Source organism: Rutidosis leptorrhynchoides, chromosome 8, assembly GCF_046630445.1.
Source record: "Rutidosis leptorrhynchoides isolate AG116_Rl617_1_P2 chromosome 8, CSIRO_AGI_Rlap_v1, whole genome shotgun sequence".
Taxonomy (NCBI): Eukaryota; Viridiplantae; Streptophyta; class Magnoliopsida; order Asterales; family Asteraceae; genus Rutidosis; species Rutidosis leptorrhynchoides.
This window is the reverse complement of record NC_092340.1, coordinates 199,704,520-199,727,231: the sequence shown is the minus strand read 5'-3', so window position 1 is coordinate 199,727,231 and position 22,712 is coordinate 199,704,520.

The following is a 22,712-nucleotide window of genomic DNA, read 5'->3' as shown; positions in this document are numbered from 1 at the left end:
ATTAAGTGAGGAAGAAGAGAAGATGATTCTTCATTCACCATTCATTGAACAACAAGCATATAGAATCTATGGTGATTCTGATCTCGTCCTTTCTGCATCAATGAGTGTTCTGGGTGCATGGAAATATCATAAGAAACCAGAATATCTCAAAGCTTATCTGAGTGTTCGTGAGAAATATAAATTGAAGAATGAAGAGAAACTTCAAGTTCAGCAAAATTCAGAGATCAAAAGCATAAATAAGATTTTGATGATCAACAAGGATGGAGTGAAGATGCCATTGTTTCAGGTAACAAGAATGGATGATTGATGTGTGTCGCGAGGGGTACGAAATAGTATTATTTTTAATACAAAATACTACAAAATATGACACAAGTTTTATTAATTTACGGATGGGATATACCTAAACCTTGCTACAACACTATAGGCAGTGTACCTAATCGTAGAGTAGTGTAGTTTTTAGTAAGTCCGGTTCGTTCCACAGGGAGCTGGTGATACTTACTATATTTTTAACTATATTTATATAAAATATATATAATTATATAAGTAGTAATATTATTATAAAATGGGGGTTTTACCGTTTAATGACCGGTTTGTCGATTCTATATTTTAAGCGTAAAGATAAATGACGATAATTAAAGTGCGTAAAATAATGACAATAAATAAAATGACAGTAAATAAAATTGCGAGTAATAAAATGACAGTAAATAAAGATACGATGAGAAATATAATAAAAGAATTATGCTTATTTAAACTTCCGTAATCATGATGTTTGACGTGTTGATTTTAATTTATTACCATGGGTTAATTGTCTTTTGTCCTGGTTTATTTGATACGTCTATCTGATTTTTGTCTATAATAGTCCATCGGTCATAAATATAAAGTGCGAGTATCCTCGTCAAATTACTCTTATACCCGAAGTCAAATATTCCAACTGATTAAGAATTTAAACTGTGACGCAGTTATCACTTCTGTCAACAATTACACCAGTTATCACTGTATGTAATCCACCCCTGTTTTAATTAGTTTATGAATATTAATTCATCCACTTGATCAGAATGAATAATCAATTACCCAACCCAATTGATTAATTAAATGATTATAACAGATTCCATATGAACATCACTAAATAGGACAACCATAATCATTATTAATTATTAGGTTAATTAATTTGAAGATAGGTTCGACAGACTCCAATGAGTTGTCACTCAATTAGACAATACCCCCCATCTATTAATAGTCAATAGTTCAATTTTCACAAGTGTCGGTCTTTTGCCCAAACCTTAATTATGGTCCAAAGTTCAATAACCCCATCTTAATATTTTAGCCTAACATCACGATTACTTCGGCTCAAATAAGCATAATAATAACTTAGTTACGAGACATTAATTTAAAAAGGAAGAACATAACTTACAATGATTATTTATAGCGTAGCGTTACACGGACAGAGTTTCGACTTACACACTCAAACGATCTCTATCATAAATCTTATTATTATCATAATTTAAAATTAAAATTAAGATTATTGTTATATCTTATTAAGTTAACATTATGATAGAGATATAGAATATAGATATTGATAATTGATATAGATATTTGATCGGATAAAAAAAAAGGATAGAAAAGTTGATCGAAAAAGGTTTCTCAATTTGATCGTATATCATCGCTTTTATAGCGAAATTAGAAATTGAATTTTCATTTACGACCCCTGAACTATGCTCAATTAACAACTTTTTATTATTTAATATTATTCTTATTATGAATTATTTAAATATTATATTTTATTCTTGTGCATAGTTGACTCGTAATTTTTTACACCGCTGCGTCGAGTGCTGAAAGTTGGTTCATGCCCCGGTTCCGGATTTTCGAACGTCCTTTCGTACAATTTTATATCTTGTACTTTGCGTTTTGTAACTTGTACTCTTGTCATTTTTAGACGTTCTTCATCAATAATTTGAACCTTTTTGATTGTATCTTGTACTTTTGAGCTTTTTGGACCTTTGTGTCTTCAATTCGTCGTTTTCGCCTTTTGTCTTCGCACTTATTTAAAATAAACGAATATTACTTGAAAATGGAACAATTGCAACTAAAATCTTGTCTTTCTTGGGGGATTTTGCTATGAAATATATGTTCCTTTTTAGCCTTATCAATATCCCCACACTTGAGCGTTGCTTGTCCTCAAGCAATACAGTCTTGAAATAATATAATACATCACACGAATCACTTCTTTATTCTTCACACTTTGTACATCAGTGATTTTGATAGAGCGGTATAAACAATGATATTAACAATAGAACCATGGTTAAAGGTGGGTGTGTCATCCACAGTTGCCTTGGGTTTAGGTCAACGACACTTGCAATCAAATAGCCGATTTACTTTCGGTTTCCAAAGCAAAGTGCACATTTGAAAGGCGGTTTACAGTCCCACATGACTATAAAAATTTAGATCCTTTAAGGAAATTGGATCTTTATGAAAACATTTGATCTTTTGAAAATTCAAGCTAGATTTTACCCTAGACAAGTTTTCTGATTTGATCCATCATCGGTGTTGCAAAATATATTTGTGGATCAATATTTTGGCTAAAACTTTTAGGTTCGTGTAATCCACTGCTATCCCGGTATCGGAAAGTACACATCCAGTTTACTTGTTCCGTATATTATCTTTCGGTAAACTACCGTCCGGTTGTAAAGGAAAGCGATGAACAAGAAACTGTTAAGGCAATGTCCCGTGACATGCAGATGATTATGGTCTTTTAACGTGTCGGATGCTAGAACTATCCTTGGTAGGAGCGATAGTAAAGATCATCCTATGATTTTTCGGTCTGGCACAAGGTCCTGTCTCCGACCATGCTATGCAACCACCGTTCTTACGGTTGACACCCGATTTGGTTCAGGTGACCTAATGAATTCTGTTGAATTCCCAGGATTTTACGTTCAATGGTAATGAACGCATTGAAAATGGATTTTCAGAAAACAAATCGATTTTAATTTTGATCAAAATATTTTCTCGTTCAAGCTCGAGTTTAGATATCATTGAATTCCATGAGTTTGAATTCTCAATCTTTAAGGTCAATCTCTAGGATTGAGTAATATCAGTCTTAAAAGCTGATTTTTAATCTTTAAGGAGATTATCCTTTCTGGGGATCTGATTCATTAGTCTTATCAAGCTAATTTGCACGGTGCCTCCCCATTGTACGAGATAAATCCTTCTCATGGTTAGGATAAATCTGACCACATGGCGACCCTGTTTGATGCTGAGGTCCGTGGATTTCCTGCTGCTTTTAGAGATGACTTTTCTAGATTTTTCGTCAACCTACAGCTGGTCTGGACGACAACTTCTTGACCTAAATCAAGAAGCGCGTTTCTTTTTCAGAAGACTTTACTTCCTTTTAATGATGGAATTGATTCATCGTATAGATCCATCTTTCTTACAGTAAATTGGGTAATACTGATTAAAATCGTCCAAAACAAAAGTACCTGCAATAACTTTACAGAAACATGTGATAGATAGTTTTTAATTGAATAACTTGGTACATTCTCCCCACACTTAGTTTCTTTCTTTGCTTTTTTTATTCTCCTTTATTCCATTTTAAATGAATTCAATCGTTTTAGGGTGTTTCTCAATTTATGTCCTTTCCGAGGTAACGATAATTTCGGTATTATCACCTAGTTTTCACCGTTCATAAATATGTATAAACATGATTTTGAATTCATTTAATTGAAAATTTTTCAAATTTTCACAAAATTTGGCAAATAAACCAAGTATAAACCTGAGAGAATTTATAACACTTCCCCACACTTAAGATCATGCAATGCCCTCATTTGCATGAAATCAGACTATAATTTAAATTCATGAGGGTGATTAGCGTAGAAAAGTGATTAAAAATACCGAGTTTGTAATTACAAAGCTCGTCGAATGATAGATGGCACCTCATCGTTCATTCCTTCATTTGTTATATCATATTTGTTGTTTTGCGTCTTGTCGTCAAAATTAGTACCTTTTGCTGAACTTTAATGACAGTCTTTGAAAGTGCGTTGTTTTACCCTGTTTTGTACATAAGATAAAATACAAACATATATATATATATATATATATATATATATATATATATATATATATATTTTTGAAGTTTGGTTTATAACCCCACTTTTCAAAAATTTATAAAGTATAATATTTTTGGCGTACTTTAAATCAATAAAATTAAAAATAATGATAACAAAATTTGTCGCCCCGCCCTCGGGTAAAGTAATTTCGGCTCAACGACCTAGTCTTTAACTCACGACGAATTTTAGAAATCATTTTTTAAACTTAATGAAATAAAGTAAATTTTTGTTTTTAAAATCATTCAAAACATAAATTTAAAAAGCATATTAATTTTATATAAAACCTACTAAATAAAAAGATTCAGAATGGAGGGAGAAAACTAGTTCTTTAGTGTCTGCTAGCGGAAAAGACCAATCGGATTCCATTCTCGGAACTACACGAGAACAGAACAACTAACTCTCGACAACATTTTCCTTTTAGAACATTTGAATCTCCCCACACTTGGGTAGCTGTGGTGTCAAAATTGTGATTAGCTTCATCGTCAATTTCTCTTGGTCCATAATCAACTTGCATATCCGTGACTTTTTCTTTAAGCCATTGGTCGGATTCCTGTGTAATATCCACAATTTCAACTAGTTTCTCCTTTTCTTTAGGTGATAGATTGGATACTAACCGGTTACATAACTTAAAGTTCCCCTTGGTTTTAGCATCGCGAATCCGTTTAATAAGTTTCTTCATTGAACTATTAATAACGGGATCATTTAATTACGTATCAACAACGGGGTTCTTTGTTATCATGTCATCATTAGGTGTTACTTCATTTTCCCCACACTTAGGCGTTTTATTATTATTAAGCACTACCGTTGGAGTTGGTAAAACAACATGGTTCTTACCAATCGTTTTTATTGGTTCAACGGTTTTGGTTGGTGGAGGTTTAGATTTTCGAATCATAAAGGTGATCGATTTGTCACCACTTTTAAGTGTCATTCTTCCATTTCCTACATCAAATAACGCCCCGGTGGACGCTAAGAATGGTCGACCTAAAATTAGAGGAATGTTTGGGTCCTCTTCTATGTCAATGACAATGAATTCGACTAGAAAGGTTAAATTACCTACTTGAATGGGTAGGTTGTCAGCAATTCCAACTGGGTGCTTAATGGTTTGATCAAAGAGTCGAACACTCATATCCGTTGGACTTAACTCACCTACCCCTAATCTCTTATATAATGAAAGAGACATAACACTCACACTTGCACCTAAATCTGCTAGTGCATCATACATGACACAATCACTAAGTAGACAAGGAAAAATAAATTCACCCGGATCACCTACCCTAGGTGGAGGTTTTGGTGGAACTGTATTCACCGGGTTTACTTCTACGGCTTTTGTTTCTTGTACTTTCTTATTCTTTTTCTTCTTCTTCTTTCCAGAAGTATCACAATCTTTATTTCTTATTACTTGCTCATACTCAACTCCTTTTCTTGGAAACGGGATGGGTGGTTTGTATGGTGTCACCACTGGCTTTACATACTCGGGTGGTGGTGGTGATGTAACTTCTTCATTGTTACTCACATCTAAAACCTTCCCATCTTCTGGAACTGGTTTTTCAGAATTTGTTGACACCATATTAACATTCTCTTTCCGAGGATTTACTTCAGTATTACTCGGTAGCTTTCCTTGTTCCCTCTCACTCATCATGCTAGCAAGAGTACCTACGTGTTTTTCTAGATTCAAAATGGAAGCTTGTTGAGTTCTTAGTGACTGATCAAACCTCTCGTTCGTTTGGGTTTGAGTTTCAATAAATTGTGTTTGAGATTCAACTAGCTTGAATACCACGTCTTCCATATTTGACTTTTTCTCTTCAGTTTGTTGTTGTGGTTTATATAAGCCAGGTCTTTGTTGATTGAAAGTGTTGTTTTGAGTTGGTTGGTTATTCGGACCTTGTTGGTTATACGAGTTATTGTCGGGTCCTTTTGGATTGTAAAGAATGTTTTGATTTCGATTGAAGTTTGGCCTTGGCGGTTGATAATTATTCTGATAACTATTTTCCAGCCTTTGGTTCATGTAGACAACATTCTCACGTTGTTCCATCGTTTGTTCAATGTGACAGTCTTTCATTAAGTGTGGTCCACCGCATTGCTCACAACTGATTCGTATTGCGTGAATATCTTTATTCATCTTTTCCATTCGTCTCTCGAAAGCATCTATTTTTGTGGAAACGGAATCAAAGTTATGGCTAGAATCGGCTCTAGCCGCTTTAGATGAACGATATATATCTTTCTCTTGGTGCCACTCATGAGAGTGGGAGGCTGTGTTATCAATAATTTTGTAAGCTTCAGTTGCGGTTTTCTTCATAATGGAACCACCATCTGTTATGTCGATGTCTTTTCGTGTAGCAACGTTGACACCTTGGTAGAATATTTGTACTATTTGATAAGTGTCTAAACCGTGTTGAGGACATCCTCTCAACAACTTTCCAAATCTTGTCCACGCCTCATATAGAGTTTCATTTGACTTTTGTGTGAACGTAACAATTTCTCCTTGAAGTCTCACGGCTTTAGATGCCGGAAAGAATCGTTTAAGAAATTTTTCAACTAAAACATCCCATGTGTCAATCGCCCCTTCAGGTAACGATTCTAACCAATCTTTGGCTTCTCCCTTTAAAGTCCAGGGAAACAACATGAGATAGATCTGCTCATCTTCCACTTCTCGGATTTTGAATAGTGTACAAATTCTTTTAAACGTACGAAGGTGTTCGTTAGGATCTTCATTCGGTGCACCACTGAATTGGCATTGGTTATTTACCATATGTAGAATTTGTCCTTTGATTTCATAATTTGGCGCATTAACGTTTGGTTGAGTAATTGCATGACCTTGGCCAGTACGTTTAGCTCTCATTCGGTCTTCCATACTTAGAGGTTCTAGATTTTCCATGATTGGAAGTGTTGTATCCGAATCACTAGAGGTTTCTGATTTAATGGTTTCTTCCTCAACAATCTCTGTTTGAATGATTGGAGGTTCCGGAGGAATGATTAGTGGATCAGGGTCTCGGAATTGTCCCTGAGTATTCTCCGGATTCTCAATTGTGAGGTTGGGTTCAAAAAATGGATTATCGGAAATTTGAACTGAAGTACTTGGTCGACTGGATGACGATTCTAAAGAAAAATCAACGGCGGTTATATTTGCTAAATGTCTTGATCTAGTTACAGGTGGTGAACGTACAAAAGGTGGTGAACGTCTTGCTCGGTGCATTCACTGAATATCCTATTAGTTTTTAAAAGGAAAGAAAAATTATAATAAGTTATCCAATCAATAGACTTTTCTGATTTTGCCCACGTTTCGAATAGCCAAAAGATGCAGCAGAGGGGCAGGATTCGTTTGGTCTCAATATAATTGAGGACTGTTTGGCTCCAATAACCCGGTCCACGTACAAATCCAACTATTACTACGAACCAGAAAATTTTGATGTCTATCAATTTAACCACTTAAAATAAATTTTCGTAATTTTAAGAAATTTAGAGAAGAAGTAGAAAAAAAAAAAAAATCTAAGTCCTAAAAACTAGAATGGCGAGAAATAAGAGAGAAAAAGAGTGCGCGTCGAAAAGTGTCGAAAAATAAAAGGTCGAAAAATAGGCGTCGAAAAAAATAAAAATAAGAAAGTAGTGCGAAATACGGCGTCGTAAAATTCTAAAGCACCTAAAACTTAATCTAAGGAATAAGCACTTAAGGGATTTTACGGCAAAGCCTAAAAATTCTAGAAGTAAAAATAATTATGGCAAAACTAAACTTAATACTAAAAGTTGCGACTATAGTCTAAAAATCTAAAGGTAATAAAACTAAAAAAAAACATTTTTTTTTTTATAGACGAAATCTTAAAAAAAATATATATATTTTTTTAATAATTTTTTTTTTTTTTTTTTTTACGTTTTTGTTTTTTAAAAACGAATTTTTTTTCTAAAAAAAACGTTTTTTTTTTTTACAATTTTTTTTTTTTAAATAAATAAAACTTTAATACTATCTACTAACTGGTTATTATTATCAACGACAAATCACTTTTAGATAATAATAATTGAGCAATGTTTACTTACAGATACATATAGAAAGTGAATGATATTGCCACATAGGACAACAATGAGCAAACAATCGGTGTTAGGTATTAGATTAAATCTATCATCACATATTTATCTTTTATGTACCTATCACAATTCAATCACATCAACTCTTTTTTTTTATCTGTTTCTATACGTAAAAAAAAAACTTGGCGTTAGATACCTATCACACATCAACTTTCTATAATTTAATACGTTCCTGTCCCAATTATTAGACAAAAAAAAAAAAAAAATCTTTTACTTTAAGATAGTGGCTTATTAGTGGATCAATTTAAATCATGTTGAAATTGCTACGTGTCCTTTTTTTTTTTTTTTTTTTTTAAGTTGCTAGTTGCTTTATGATAATGTCATGTGGGACAAACTCCACAATACATGGCCAACATTAGGGATAACTAATTGAAATTGAGAAATCGATGCTAATTGCTACATGTCCTTTTTTTGTTTTTTTTTTAATATAATCACATAAAGAAAATCTATTTTACAAAAACTAAAGAGAACTAAAATTACTAAAATCTTAAAAAAATCTATATTTGACACACGGTCCCCGAAATTAATTTTTTTATAATTATATTTTCACAAATATAAATTAAAAATATAGCGTTTTAGCGGTCCCCGGCAGCGGCGCCAAAAACTTGATGTGTGTCGCGAGGGGTACGAAATAGTATTATTTTTAATACAAAATACTACAAAATATGACACAAGTTTTATTAATTTACGGATGGGATATACCTAAACCTTGCTACAACACTATAGGCAGTGTACCTAATCGTAGAGTAGTGTAGTTTTTAGTAAGTCCGGTTCGTTCCACAGGGAGCTGGTGATACTTACTATATTTTTAACTATATTTATATAAAATATATATAATTATATAAGTAGTAATATTATTATAAAAGGGGGGTTTTACCGTTTAATGACCGGTTTGTCGATTCTATATTTTAAGCGTAAAGATAAATGACGATAATTAAAGTGCGTAAAATAATGACAATAAATAAAATGACAGTAAATAAAATTGCGAGTAATAAAATGACAGTAAATAAAGATACGATGAGAAATATAATAAAAGAATTATGCTTATTTAAACTTCCGTAATCATGATGTTTGACGTGTTGATTTTAATTTATTACCATGGGTTAATTGTCTTTTGTCCTGGTTTATTTGATACGTCTATCTGATTTTTGTCCATAATAGTCCATCGGTCATAAATATAAAGTGCGAGTATCCTCGTCAAATTACTCTTATACCCGAAGTCAAATATTCCAACTGATTAAGAATTTAAACTGTGACGCAGTTATCACTTCTGTCAACAATTACACCAGTTATCACTGTATGTAATCCACCCCTGTTTTAATTAGTTTATGAATATTAATTCATCCACTTGATCAGAATGAATAATCAATTACCCAACCCAATTGATTAATTAAATGATTATAACAGATTCCATATGAACATCACTAAATAGGACAACCATAATCATTATTAATTATTAGGTTAATTAATTTGAAGATAGGTTCGACAGACTCCAATGAGTTGTCACTCAATTAGACAATACCCCCCATCTATTAATAGTCAATAGTTCAATTTCCACAAGTGTCGGTCTTTTGCCCAAACCTTAATTATGGTCCAAAGTTCAATAACCCCATCTTAATATTTTAGCCTAACATCACGATTACTTCGGCTCAAATAAGCATAATAATAACTTAGTTACGAGACATTAATTTAAAAAGGAAGAACATAACTTACAATGATTATTTATAGCGTAGCGTTACACGGACAGAGTTTCGACTTACACACTCAAACGATCTCTATCATAAATCTTATTATTATCATAATTTAAAATTAAAATTAAGATTATTGTTATATCTTATTAAGTTAACATTATGATAGAGATATAGAATATAGATATTGATAATTGATATAGATATTTGATCGGATAAAAAAAAAGGATAGAAAAGTTGATCGAAAAAGGTTTCTCAATTTGATTGTATATCATCGCTTTTATAGCGAAATTAGAAATTGAATTTTCATTTACGACCCCTGAACTATGCTCAATTAACAACTTTTTATTATTTAATATTATTCTTATTATGAATTATTTAAATATTATATTTTATTCTTGTGCATAGTTGACTCGTAATTTTTACACCGCTGCGTCGAGCGCTGAAAGTTGGTTCATGCCCCGGTTCCGGATTTTCGAACGTCCTTTCGTACAATTTTATATCTTGTACTTTGCGTTTTGTAACTTGTACTCTTGTCATTTTTAGACGTTCTTCATCAATAATTTGAACCTTTTTGATTGTATCTTGTACTTTTGAGCTTTTTGGACCTTTGTGTCTTCAATTCGTCGTTTTCGCCTTTTGTCTTCGCACTTATTTAAAATAAACGAATATTACTTGAAAATGGAACAATTGCAACTAAAATCTTGTCTTTCTTGGGGGATTTTGCTATGAAATATATGTTCCTTTTTAGCCTTATCAATGATGAAGATTATCAATTCTCTGAGGCAGATTTTGATAGATTGAAGATGGATGACATTATTTTCATTTACAACCACTTGATTAACTTAAATGAATCTGCAACAATTTATCATGCTACCGTGATGAAGACTGTCTACAGTTTATTCTTAACTCGATGAGATGGATGTTCATTCACGATTTTCAAATGGGGTTAGAATCTGGACACAAAAAGCTCGGAATCAAACCGCCAAATCAAGTAATCGAAGAGCTAAGATTTATGTCCTTACTTAAAGTAAGTGACAGTCCTTATGGGTTTGTGTTTGTCAATTCTCACTATACAAAGATTTTCATCAGAGTCTCAGACTTTAGAAGATACTCAGACGGAACGTTGATGTATGCTTTCAAATATTTGAGATGGAGACTGATCAATAACGGCTATTCAACTGAAGATAATGAGATTGTCAAATACATTCTCACAAGATTGAAAAGTCGTCTAAAGACAAGAGTGAACATACGAAGATATGAGAATCTCAAGGGATTCAAATCCAAAGTTCACTTCAGAGGAACAAAGTTCCTTTAGATGTTTTAATAGGATTATATTGTAAAGTTCACATTTAACACTAAGGGGGAGATTGTTAGGACCCCGAAGTTGTATAGTGTTAATATGAAATAATCTTAAATGAAGGTTCCTTATAAGAGGGCTAGATAAGGAACCTAAGTAGTCCTAATTAAATAGCCATTGCATTGTAACTGAGTTCTAGAAGCTGTGGAATGTAATTTGTACCGATTCTCTCTCTTACCGAATCTCCTTGTCACCTACCGAATCTCATTCTATCTTATCGTTTCTCTCAATCTCAACATGATCTGACCAATCACAAACAGCAGAAATAACTAACATAATTCAAAACATTTTATCTGCTGACTTAAATGTTGCTAAGCTGACTAGTTTTAAAACTAGTGTTAAGAGGAGTAGCAACCCATACTCTTCTAACCAGACACTTCCACATTTTTTAAAATTATACTTCAAGAAATATCCTCTGCTGATAGTACAACCAGCAGAGAACATACTTGACCCCTAAAGCAGACTTGAGCTGGGTCCTCATCGTATTAAACCAGCTCATGCTACTGCTCAGCCCACTTATAACTTAGATCATGATAAGAGTCACACTAATGAATCAAAACCAATTAAAACCCTTACACTATCTGAGTCATCATGTGTTGCCAATGAGTCAGTAGAGTCACAACTATACTTACAGATACCACACTCTATCTCAATCGAAGGGGTAACTAAAAGACACATTTTTCCCCAGAGACCAACATCAGATTAAATTGTTGAGTCAAATTTATTTGATTCTGCTATTGTTAACAAAACTTGTTACTTTGTTTCAGATCTTAGCAGGGCAGCAGATGTTATTTCTACTGGTGTTGTGGCTGGTACTGGTAAGCCTGCTATTGCTGCAAGTACTCGTCCTGATACAACAATTATTGAGCCCATTGTTGCTGCTATTACTGGAGATGAAGTGGTTGCTGGTTCCACTGATCTTACTATTAATGAGGAGATAGCTACTGCTGATGTTTCTGCTACTCCTCCTGTTATCTCCAGTTTTACTGCCTCAACTACTGATGCTGAAGTAGTTGATGAGATGATTGTTGAACCTCCTCCTGCTCTTGAAGAGGTTATTGAGAAGGTTATTAAGGAGGTTCTCGTTTCTGATCTTATTGGTTCTACTGGTATTCCGAATATTTTTGCTATTGAATCCAGAGAATTCATCACTGTGGATGCTGCTGGTAATCTTAATATTTATGATACAACACCGGATACCTTCTTTTAAGGTGCTGCAGACACTGTTACTCCTCCTTCTGCACAGTCACCTACTGCTGCTACTGGTTCACAGGAACCACCTATGGATGCTGGTACCTATGCTGCTGTTAACACTGAATCTGCTAAGGCTTCTATTTCTACTGAAAAGCCTAAGTATGTTTGTCAAGTACCAGATCCAGATGAAGTGGTACCCAAATTTGTTTATAAGGTAGTATCTATTGCTCCTCATGTTTCCCTCCTGGTGGATCAGCTTACCATTGATCCTCAAACTGCTCTAGTTGTAGCCAGCAAACTACCTGATGAGGAGCTGACTCAGCTACTTGCACAACTGGACCAACTAGCTAGGGAGGAAGTTTATTAGAGGCTGGCTTCGCTTCAAACATTTAATGAGCAGCCATATTACCACTATTTTGGTATGGCTCCTGCTGCTTCCCCATGGCCTGGTACATGGAGGCCTATCAAGTTCATTCGTAATCTAAATACTGGTAAATATATCATGCAAGACATTCCTGATTCGCCAGTACCTTCTGATTCATAAGCGTCTTCCTCATCATCTTCTTCATCTGATGGTGATGCTGATAAAGGTGCTGGTAAGGAAGAGCCAGTCATTCATGATAATGTGACTGGCTCCAAAGACAAACCAAGGGATCCTACTGATGATGCAACTAATGATGCTGCAAAGGATACCAGTGGTTCTAAACCTTTAGGTGAAGGTAAAAATGATGGTGATCATGGTGATGAGTCAGATTCTGACCTTCCACCTCCACCACCCCACGGAGGTACTCCTATTATTGCTACTACTAAACAACCGTCAACCAGTACAGCTGATACTTCTGATATAGCTGGGTTGTCTACTCTGGCTGTTTACAGAACAGTTGCCAGAATCACAACTGATATCACCAAGACCATCAGGGAAACTCTAGTTGATTGCATGGATGAAGCTATTCGACGAGCTAGTTGTATCACCACTTCTGTTATTGAAACCCAGTTGCGTCAAGTCACTGCCTTTGTAGATCTAGTTGTTGATGCCATTCACCGCCATTATGAAGAAGATGATCAGCTTAAATAGCGAATCATCTCTCACAATGAGTATACTGACCATATCACCCGACTTCAAGCCGACTAGATGCTGCTAATCGAAGGAATCAATTTGTGAATGAAGAAAACATGGTATTGGAAGAGAGATTGGAGTCACAGGAACAGTAGATGGCTACCATGATTCCTGCTTCTGCTTATGTTACTATGGTGGAGACAATGCAATGCATGGCTGCTCTTCAAGTTGATGTTAGAGCCAGTGTGAATCAAATGGCCATGGGTGTTGCTAGGAATGAAGTCAGAACTTCAAACCTGTGTCTTATACAATATAGTGTGGACCCTGGTGCTCACCTATCTCTGGCTGATGCTGACTGGAACAACGTTGCATACTCCGTTCCTGAGTCAGACAGTGATCTTGATGTAAGTGTTCTCCCTGGCTCTACTTATGCCCCTGCTGATGACAAAAAAGGGAGAAGAAATCTAAAAGACATAAAAAAAGAAAACAATCTGAGGGGGAGCATGAGCATGAGAAAGCTCCTAAACAGCAGAGGAGAGATAGTGATGATGGTGGTGATGGTACTGATCAAGGAAATACTGGCCCTAAGCCCAGCAACGCTCATACTGAAGTAGGTGTCAAGGCTACTGGTGAATCTTATGTGACAACCCGGAAATTTTCGATCAAATTTAAACTTAAGCTTTATATGGTTTCGACACGATAAGCAAAGTCTGTAGGGTTGAGACTCAAAAATTTTGAACTATTTTCACATATGCAATTACTCTTCGACCATTTCCGGCGATTCACGAACAATTGTTTATAAATGAATATGTATATATATATATATATACACATATATATATATATATACATACATATATATATATATATATATATATATATATATATATATATATATATACATATATATATATATATATACATATATATATATATATATATATATATATATATATATATAAATGTAAAGATATATGATAATTTAAAATAATAAAATATAAACTAAATATTGGAATTAATTATGTAAAACAAAAATACAAAATAATATTGTTATAAATTTAAAATTAATCTATATATAAATAGATAAGAATTCTAGGTAGAATTATTATTAAATGTATATTGTAATAGTGCATAAATATTCAATTATATATGATATAATTAGTAAACATTACATAAGCAATGAATTATAACATTAATATATTAAATGTAATTACAAGTTAAAAATATAGTTATTATACTAATAATACTATGACTACCTTCATTAATAATAAAATCAGAATTATTAACTATTATTAATCGCAATATATAATATATGGATATGAAGTGTGATAAATATAAATTGTTATAATATTATTATGACCAATATTATTATTATTAATATTATTTTCATCGTTAATATTATTAGTAATATTATAGTTAATATTATGATTATTAACAATATTATTGTTATAAATCTTATAAGATATTATTATATAAACAATAATCAAAAATAAATAATTATAATTAATTTGGGGTTTTTCTGGACTATCTTATCCGCCACTGATTATCAACGAAGTACGGGGTTATATCCATAGTGTCGGTAGAGTATTAATTATATTACTCCTGTGATATGATTTGTAAGCTAGTGTTGTTGTTTCTTATTCCATTTCCTCTTTATTTAAATCTATTCTGTTACATATCAATATCATATGTTACTTTACATATATCCCGTGATTTCATGTCGACACCCACTTATTAATTATCAAATCAATCATTGATAAAATCATTCATGTATCAACTGTTATCTTTATTTTGATTCAAATTCTATTTTTTCTCAACATCCATATCTCCATGAATCTCATCTTCAACTTGAGACTTGCTAACTTTATTCAATCATAACCGTAAACCACTTGCAACTTTGCTACATCTAACTCATTTTGTGTTGGTTGTTTTTCGGCTAGAATAAAGGCCACCACAACACCATCATCGAACCCTTATCAAGATCACCACATATGCCAAATTGCTATTACTATATCTTCGTATCTATTTGCAAACCCTACGAAACCATCATCACAACAAAACCATCACATCAACGTCCCCAATTACTACTACCACCTCATCTCTTGATTTGATCACCAACCATGGAACCACTTCCAACTTCAATTGTGCTTCCTCATTATTCTTTTCTGTTCGCCAACCGAAACAAACCCCAAGATGGGGCACGGCTGTACACCACCGTAATCAACCATTCAAACTCAATCCAAGAACAAAGCATGACTGCTACAAGCTCGAGTTCTGTTGTTTCTGTTTACGAAGCTTAACCACCACAACCCCTATGTTCTCCACAACATCACCATCTTCTTCATTCATCACCCCCACCATGAGACACCTCGTGATTTCTGTCTTTGCAGCCCATCTCAACCGCCACCAACGACTTAAAACCATAACCATCACCTGCAAATTCAATCGTTTTGTTTCTGTTTCTGTTCGAAGCTTGCAATAGTAAAAGATGATGATTATCGATGTTAACTACTACTTCTATCTATCTGTTTTATTTCTTCCCTGCCACTGATGCACCCCGTTTCTTTCCTGCTACTGCTACACACCTGCTTTCTGTTTTACAGGAACAACTGTAGCTGCAGCATCTATTATATTTGTTTCAGTCAAGGACAACACACATCCGCCACCTATAAACGCCACACAAAAACTCCACATAATATAATGATAGGATAATAATAACGAATGTATTGTGAGGGTGAAACGTGGTTGAAGAAGTTCATTGTTCAATAAAGATTTTGTGATTGAGATGATGATGGCGCTTAATAATGTAAGAATCCGATGATGTATAAAATATTAACAAATGATGATGATGGGTCCTAGTTTAGAATTTTGTCAACATTGGATGAATGGGATATTAAATTACAAATCATCATTTATCTCCAAAACAAATAATGCAAGTGGGTCTTGTTACAATGAAATGGCTGACAAAAGGGAATCACATATATTGACAAGGTACTAGTGGCACACTCATATTCAACTACTGCATTTATTTATTTATCTCTTTTTGGTTTTCGGTTGAGCATCTCATGGGAATAGAACAGACCACAAAAATTCTAGTGGGTTTATTAGATTTACTAAATGGGTTCCATATATTTAACATATTGGGCTGATGTTGGGCCAGGTAGAATTCTATTCGATCTTTGCTTTTGGGCTGCTCGCTGGTTCCCATCTTTAAGTTCTATCTCTTTCTCTGTTAAATCAACAATGAGGTGATGATATGTATATTGAAGATGAGGATATATGAAGGTGATAAACCCTACCTTTCTAATAACTGCTACAAATTCTGTTTCCATTCGATCACTAAACGAAACACCATCATCATGATTCAATTCTACTTCTGCTCACTCGCTTCTGATTCTGGTTACAGTTTAAAAACCACCACCACCAGACTGATTGTGTTTTAGTCGAGCTCCAAACATCAACGCCCATTTAGTATTGATTTTCAATTTTCTTGTTGAACACCACAATCACCATCAAAATCACTCGCGTATCACTATTATTAACCTCCTGTTACTTCATAATCACGATTGCTACTTACTGTATATTTTTTTTTAAAAACATGAAGAAGGAGATGAATTGTGGCAGTCGTGAAGGATGTTGATAATTTGATATAAATACGATTAATACAGATCATGATATTAATAGTTTGGGATAACGATGATGAAAACAAGATGTCGTGATGTTGATGTTATAGTAAAGATGAAGGCCATCATTTGATGAAGATGATGATGGTTTCGTCATGATAAAGGTTACGAAAATGATTACGATGGTAGTACATGAAATAAAGAATGATGTTCGACGATAGAGTATGATGATCAAGATTTTGATCGTGATTATGGATGATGATAGTTTCGATTGTTTATGATAATAATGATGAGGAAGATGATGCGTTAAATGAATGATTGATGAGGATGATAAGATCATAAGTAATATGATAAATGATGGTAGCGATATTAGGTAACGATTATGATATATGACAAGATAATCATTGAGTGATAATGTTAGAAGTTATGGTAATCACAAATGATAACGTACGAGGATGATGATAGTGATTAGGTTAATATGATAATGAAGAAGATTATGATGAATGATGATTATGTTATTTATGAAATGATGGTGATAATAAGTATAATGATGTTTAAGTTAAGATGATGATGAAGATATTATGGTATGCTAATAATGGATCAAAAGAAATTAAGTATGGTTATTATCAGAAAATATGAAATAGGGGAGTGGTTATGGTGTTATCGGGTTAGCGGGACGTGAACCCCGGACTTGGACATTTTTTAAGAACTACTTCTTTGAGATAGTTTACTTATAACTCTTTATTGTTATTATTATTATTATTATTATTATTATTATTATTATTAATATTATTATTATTATTATTTTAACAAATAAATGATATATAAATATATACAAAAATATATTTAATACACATAACATAACAAAATTTATATTTTTATTTATATATATAAAATGAATATTAAAAACATATATGATATTAATATAAAAATGATATAACTAATAAATTTATATATATATAAAAAAAAATTTCGATTACAATTATGTGTGTTAATATATAAATAAATGATATAGGTTCGTGAATCCGAGGCCAATCCTGCATTGTTCAGTATCGTCGTACGAATATTTTTACTACAAAATATTGTATCATGAGTTTCATTACTCCCTTTTTAAATGATTTTGCAATATATATTTTTGGGACTGAGAATACATGCGCTTTTATAAATGTTTTACGAAATAGACACAACTAATCGAAACTATATTATATGGTTGAATGATCGAAGCCGAATATGCCCCTTTTGCTTGGTAGCCTAAGAATTAGTAAACCGATCTACTAATTGACGTGAATCCTAAAGATAGATCTATTGGGCCTAATGAACCCCATCCAAAGTACCGGATTCTTTAGTACTTCGAATTCGTTTTTATCATGTCCGAAGGATTTCCCGGAATGATTGGGGATATTCTTATATGCATCTTGTTAATGTCGGTTACCAGGTGTTCAATCCATATGAATGATTTTTGTCTCTATGCATGGGACGTATATTTATGAGAAATGAAAATAAAAATCTTGTGGTCTATTTAAATGATGGAAATGATTATTTATGTTAAACTAATGAACTCACCAACCTTTTGGTTGACACTTTAAAGCATGTTTATTCTCAGGTATGAAGGAACTCTTCCACTGTGCATTTGCTCATTTTAGAGATATTACTTGGAGTCATTCATGACATATTTCAAAAGATGTTGCATTCGAGTCATTGAGTTCATCAAGATTATTATTAAGTCAATTATAGTTGGATATATTATGAAATGGTATGCAAGCCGTCAACTTTCGATGAAATGAAATTTTGTCTTTTAAAAACTAATGCAATGTTTGTAAAATGTATCATATAGAGGTCAAGTACCTCGCGAAGTAACCAAATGTAATGTATTCGTCCAGATGGATTAGGACGGGTCTCTACAGGTGGTATCAGAGCGGTGGTCTTAGCGAACCAGGTCTTGCATTAGTGTGTCTAACGGATAGTTGATTAGATGCATTAGTGAATCTGGACTTCGACCGTGTCTGCATGTCAAAAGTTTTGCTTATCATTTCATGTCGAAAATTACCTGCTTATCATCCTTAGGAAATTACCTGCTTATCATTCTTAGTCTAGACACGTTTTACTGCATTGACTGCATGAATAGTGTATAGACAAAATTCATATCTTAGCGTATCTGATAATTCATATCTTAGCGCATCTGTTACTGTAGACTTGCCTGACATATGCCATAAATTCCTCCGTAGTCTACGAAATCTTTAGTACTATATATATAGATATTCTATGTAGTTAGAATATCATCCAATATTCAAAAATCATTTCATATCGAAAAATCTTTTACTCAATCGTACGAAATGGAACTCGTCATTAGTTCAATTTCTTTGGAACCCGATAGCTATTCCGACACGGATGTTCACCTAAGCTTCGAAATCAGCGTCACCAGAATGAATCAACCAATCAGCCATCCCCAATTCATCCGATGAGTTCGTAGTCAACTTAATCAATGAAGACGAGAATAAGTCGATCCTTTCCACCAACCAAATTCACCTCTTGACGAAGAACCTGAAGCACTTACCGGCAAACCATACCGAAACACCATTTTCATTCTCATTTCTAAGATATCTCGCAACAATTATATATTATCTACAATTCTAAACCTTATTCATCTGCTTGTTCCAACCGCCAATCATCCCGGAGTAATAGAAAAAGTCAACGAGCTTCGCGCTCGAGTAGTGCCTTCAAAAATTATGGTGCAAAATTACCAGCTTCAGCAACATCACCCACACCAACAGTACCACCAACATCTACACTAGTACTACCAACAACCTAAGTTTCAACATCACTCGCCTCAACATCTCATTCTGTACCTCGAGCATAATCATCGTTCTACGTATCGTTCCACATCATTTATCTTCGTTCTACCTATCTTTCTATCTACTTTATCTTTGTTCTACATATCATTCTATATCGATGATCTTCATTCCTCATGGTGATTATGTAATCTTTAATGTTTTGGAGATTATGTACTATAGTTCTAAGTGTAAAGTTGATGAGTTTAATATCATATTAACTCAATAAATCCATGATTACATCTGAAGAAAATATATATGTATATATGCTTTCATAAAGATTGTAATTAAAAATTCTTTTGTAAAAATTGATAATGGTGAAAATATTTTAACGGGTAGGTAATACCCGAGGAATATTTAGTTTCACATTAATATGTTACACTGTACATTCTTCGAATCTGATTCAACAGTCATTTACTATCCTACTTACATCCACAGATATACCAATCCATTCACCACAGAATAACCAATTTTATTCAATTTCATATTTGGATTTTGACTTATCAGAATCCAATAAGGGGCATAATGAAGAAAATATTGGACAATTAAAATGAATTAAAATATTGATTATAACATATGAAACTAAACAATTCTTCAAGTCTGCCACTTGATTTCATCTTAAACCTCATTTGTATCATGACAATTCCAATCTGCGTTCAAACATTTCATAATTCTTGAAAACACTTCAATCGAAAGGATGAACCAACCGCACTTCATCTACGGAAGAAAAGATTGATGCATATAGTTATGCACTTGAAAACACTCGGAACCTGAGTAAATGTTTAAAACGTATCTGTGCTAACTCTTTGGGAGTTGTTATTACCAAAAATAACTTTGCAATCCCTTTTCAAATTAACCAATTTTGTCACAGCTCCAACAAGTCAACTTCGACTTTTCATTCGAAACAACCTTATTATAACCTTGATATATATGCGTGCTCTTTTATTGTTATCAGAGAACCTTTTATATTCCCCCACATCACCAGCAGACATACCAGCAACTTCGTTGCTCCTTGGCTTAATCTCTCTGACAAATCACTATATTTATCTATTGAAGTCTTATCATGAACTCATCCGTACTTTGTAACGAGAATTGCCATACCAATTACTAGAAATCAGTATTTAATCATCTAAAAACACAATTCTCTTGAAACCCCTCGGTTTGATAACCAATGATCCAGATTCATTAAAATTGAAAATGCTGACAAAACAGCATGTAGTAAATTGTCTTAATGGCCAAAAGTGATGATAAAAGAATGGATTGTTGGGAACACTCGATAGAAAATTTGGTACTGAAAAAATGGATTGAGCAAACCATGAAGGAGACCAAGGACAAATACAAGGACCAAACCCTATATTCAAAAAATCCATGTAATTCCGGATCCGATAAAATCTTTAGAGAATATCCTGCTCTGAAGTCATGTTAAAATCTTGCGGGAAATTTTTCTTCATCAACCTTCGAACTTTGAAATTCCAAAATATCATCATAAATATCTTAGATATTTCTGAAGATATTTTCATAAATATTTTTATCCGAAATTATCTATCTCCTCGTGCTATCTATGTTACATCATAAAAGAAACTATTTTAGTTTCCATCCTTCTATAAATTTGAGTTTAAATTATGAATGATTGCTGGAGAAGTGTTGGGAATTGAAGCATGAGTTAGTATAATATAATGACGCTTGGTCAACGTAATTATATTACAGTAAGTCATGCTGAGTTTCTAATGGAACGTAATAAAGGTTCACAGATCATACCCTCATCATGTACCATGTTATATAACTCTTTTATTCTACTTAACCTCCGAACAGATCAAGAAAATATAATCTTGATAGTTCTGTCTTCCGTAATTCTGGTAATTTAACAAGTCAAATTGTACTATTACCATTTCTCTCTTAGAACGTTAGCCATGATCAATTAAAATCGAAAGATTTGATCTACGAATATGAGACGTCTTGATCACTTTAAGTCAGGGAGAAAACAAAAGCATGAAGCTTCAAAATAGAAGAAAGTATAAGATTGTTGAAAATAATGGAACGGAAGAAATTAATTTATAGCGAAATATTAGACATAAGCAATCGAGACAGATTGCCTCATTTAATTAAAAAGGATCCTAATATCCTTAATTACCGAATAATCAAATTTTATAGATTTCCAAGATTTTCTTTTAAATCCCTTGAATTCCGGAATTCAAACGTGACTACATCAAAAGCTAAGGCAAATCTTTATTTTCTCATTTCACTCTTTTGTGATAGCTTCATTCGTACGCTTCACATAATCGAATCGTTTTATCTATATTAATCAATAATGATAAAACTCTATTTATCAACTCATATTCGTCATAAAGACATTTTATTTGTTAGCCATGACGACCTCACTCAAATTTCGAGGAGAAATTTCATTAACGGGTAGGTACTGTAACGACCCGGAAATTTCCGACCAAATTTAAACTTAAGCTTTATATAGTTTCGACACGATAAGCAAAGTCTGTAGGGTTGAGTCTCAAAACTTTTGAACTATATTCACATATGCAATTACTCTTCAACCATTTTCGGTGATTCACGAACAATTGTTTGTAAATGAATATATATATATATATATATATATATATATATATATATATATATATATATATATATATATATATATATATATATATATATATATATATATATATATATATATATATATATATATATATATATATATAATGTAAATGTAAAGATATATGATAATTTAAAATAATAAAATAAAAACTAAATATTGGAATTAAATATGTAAAAC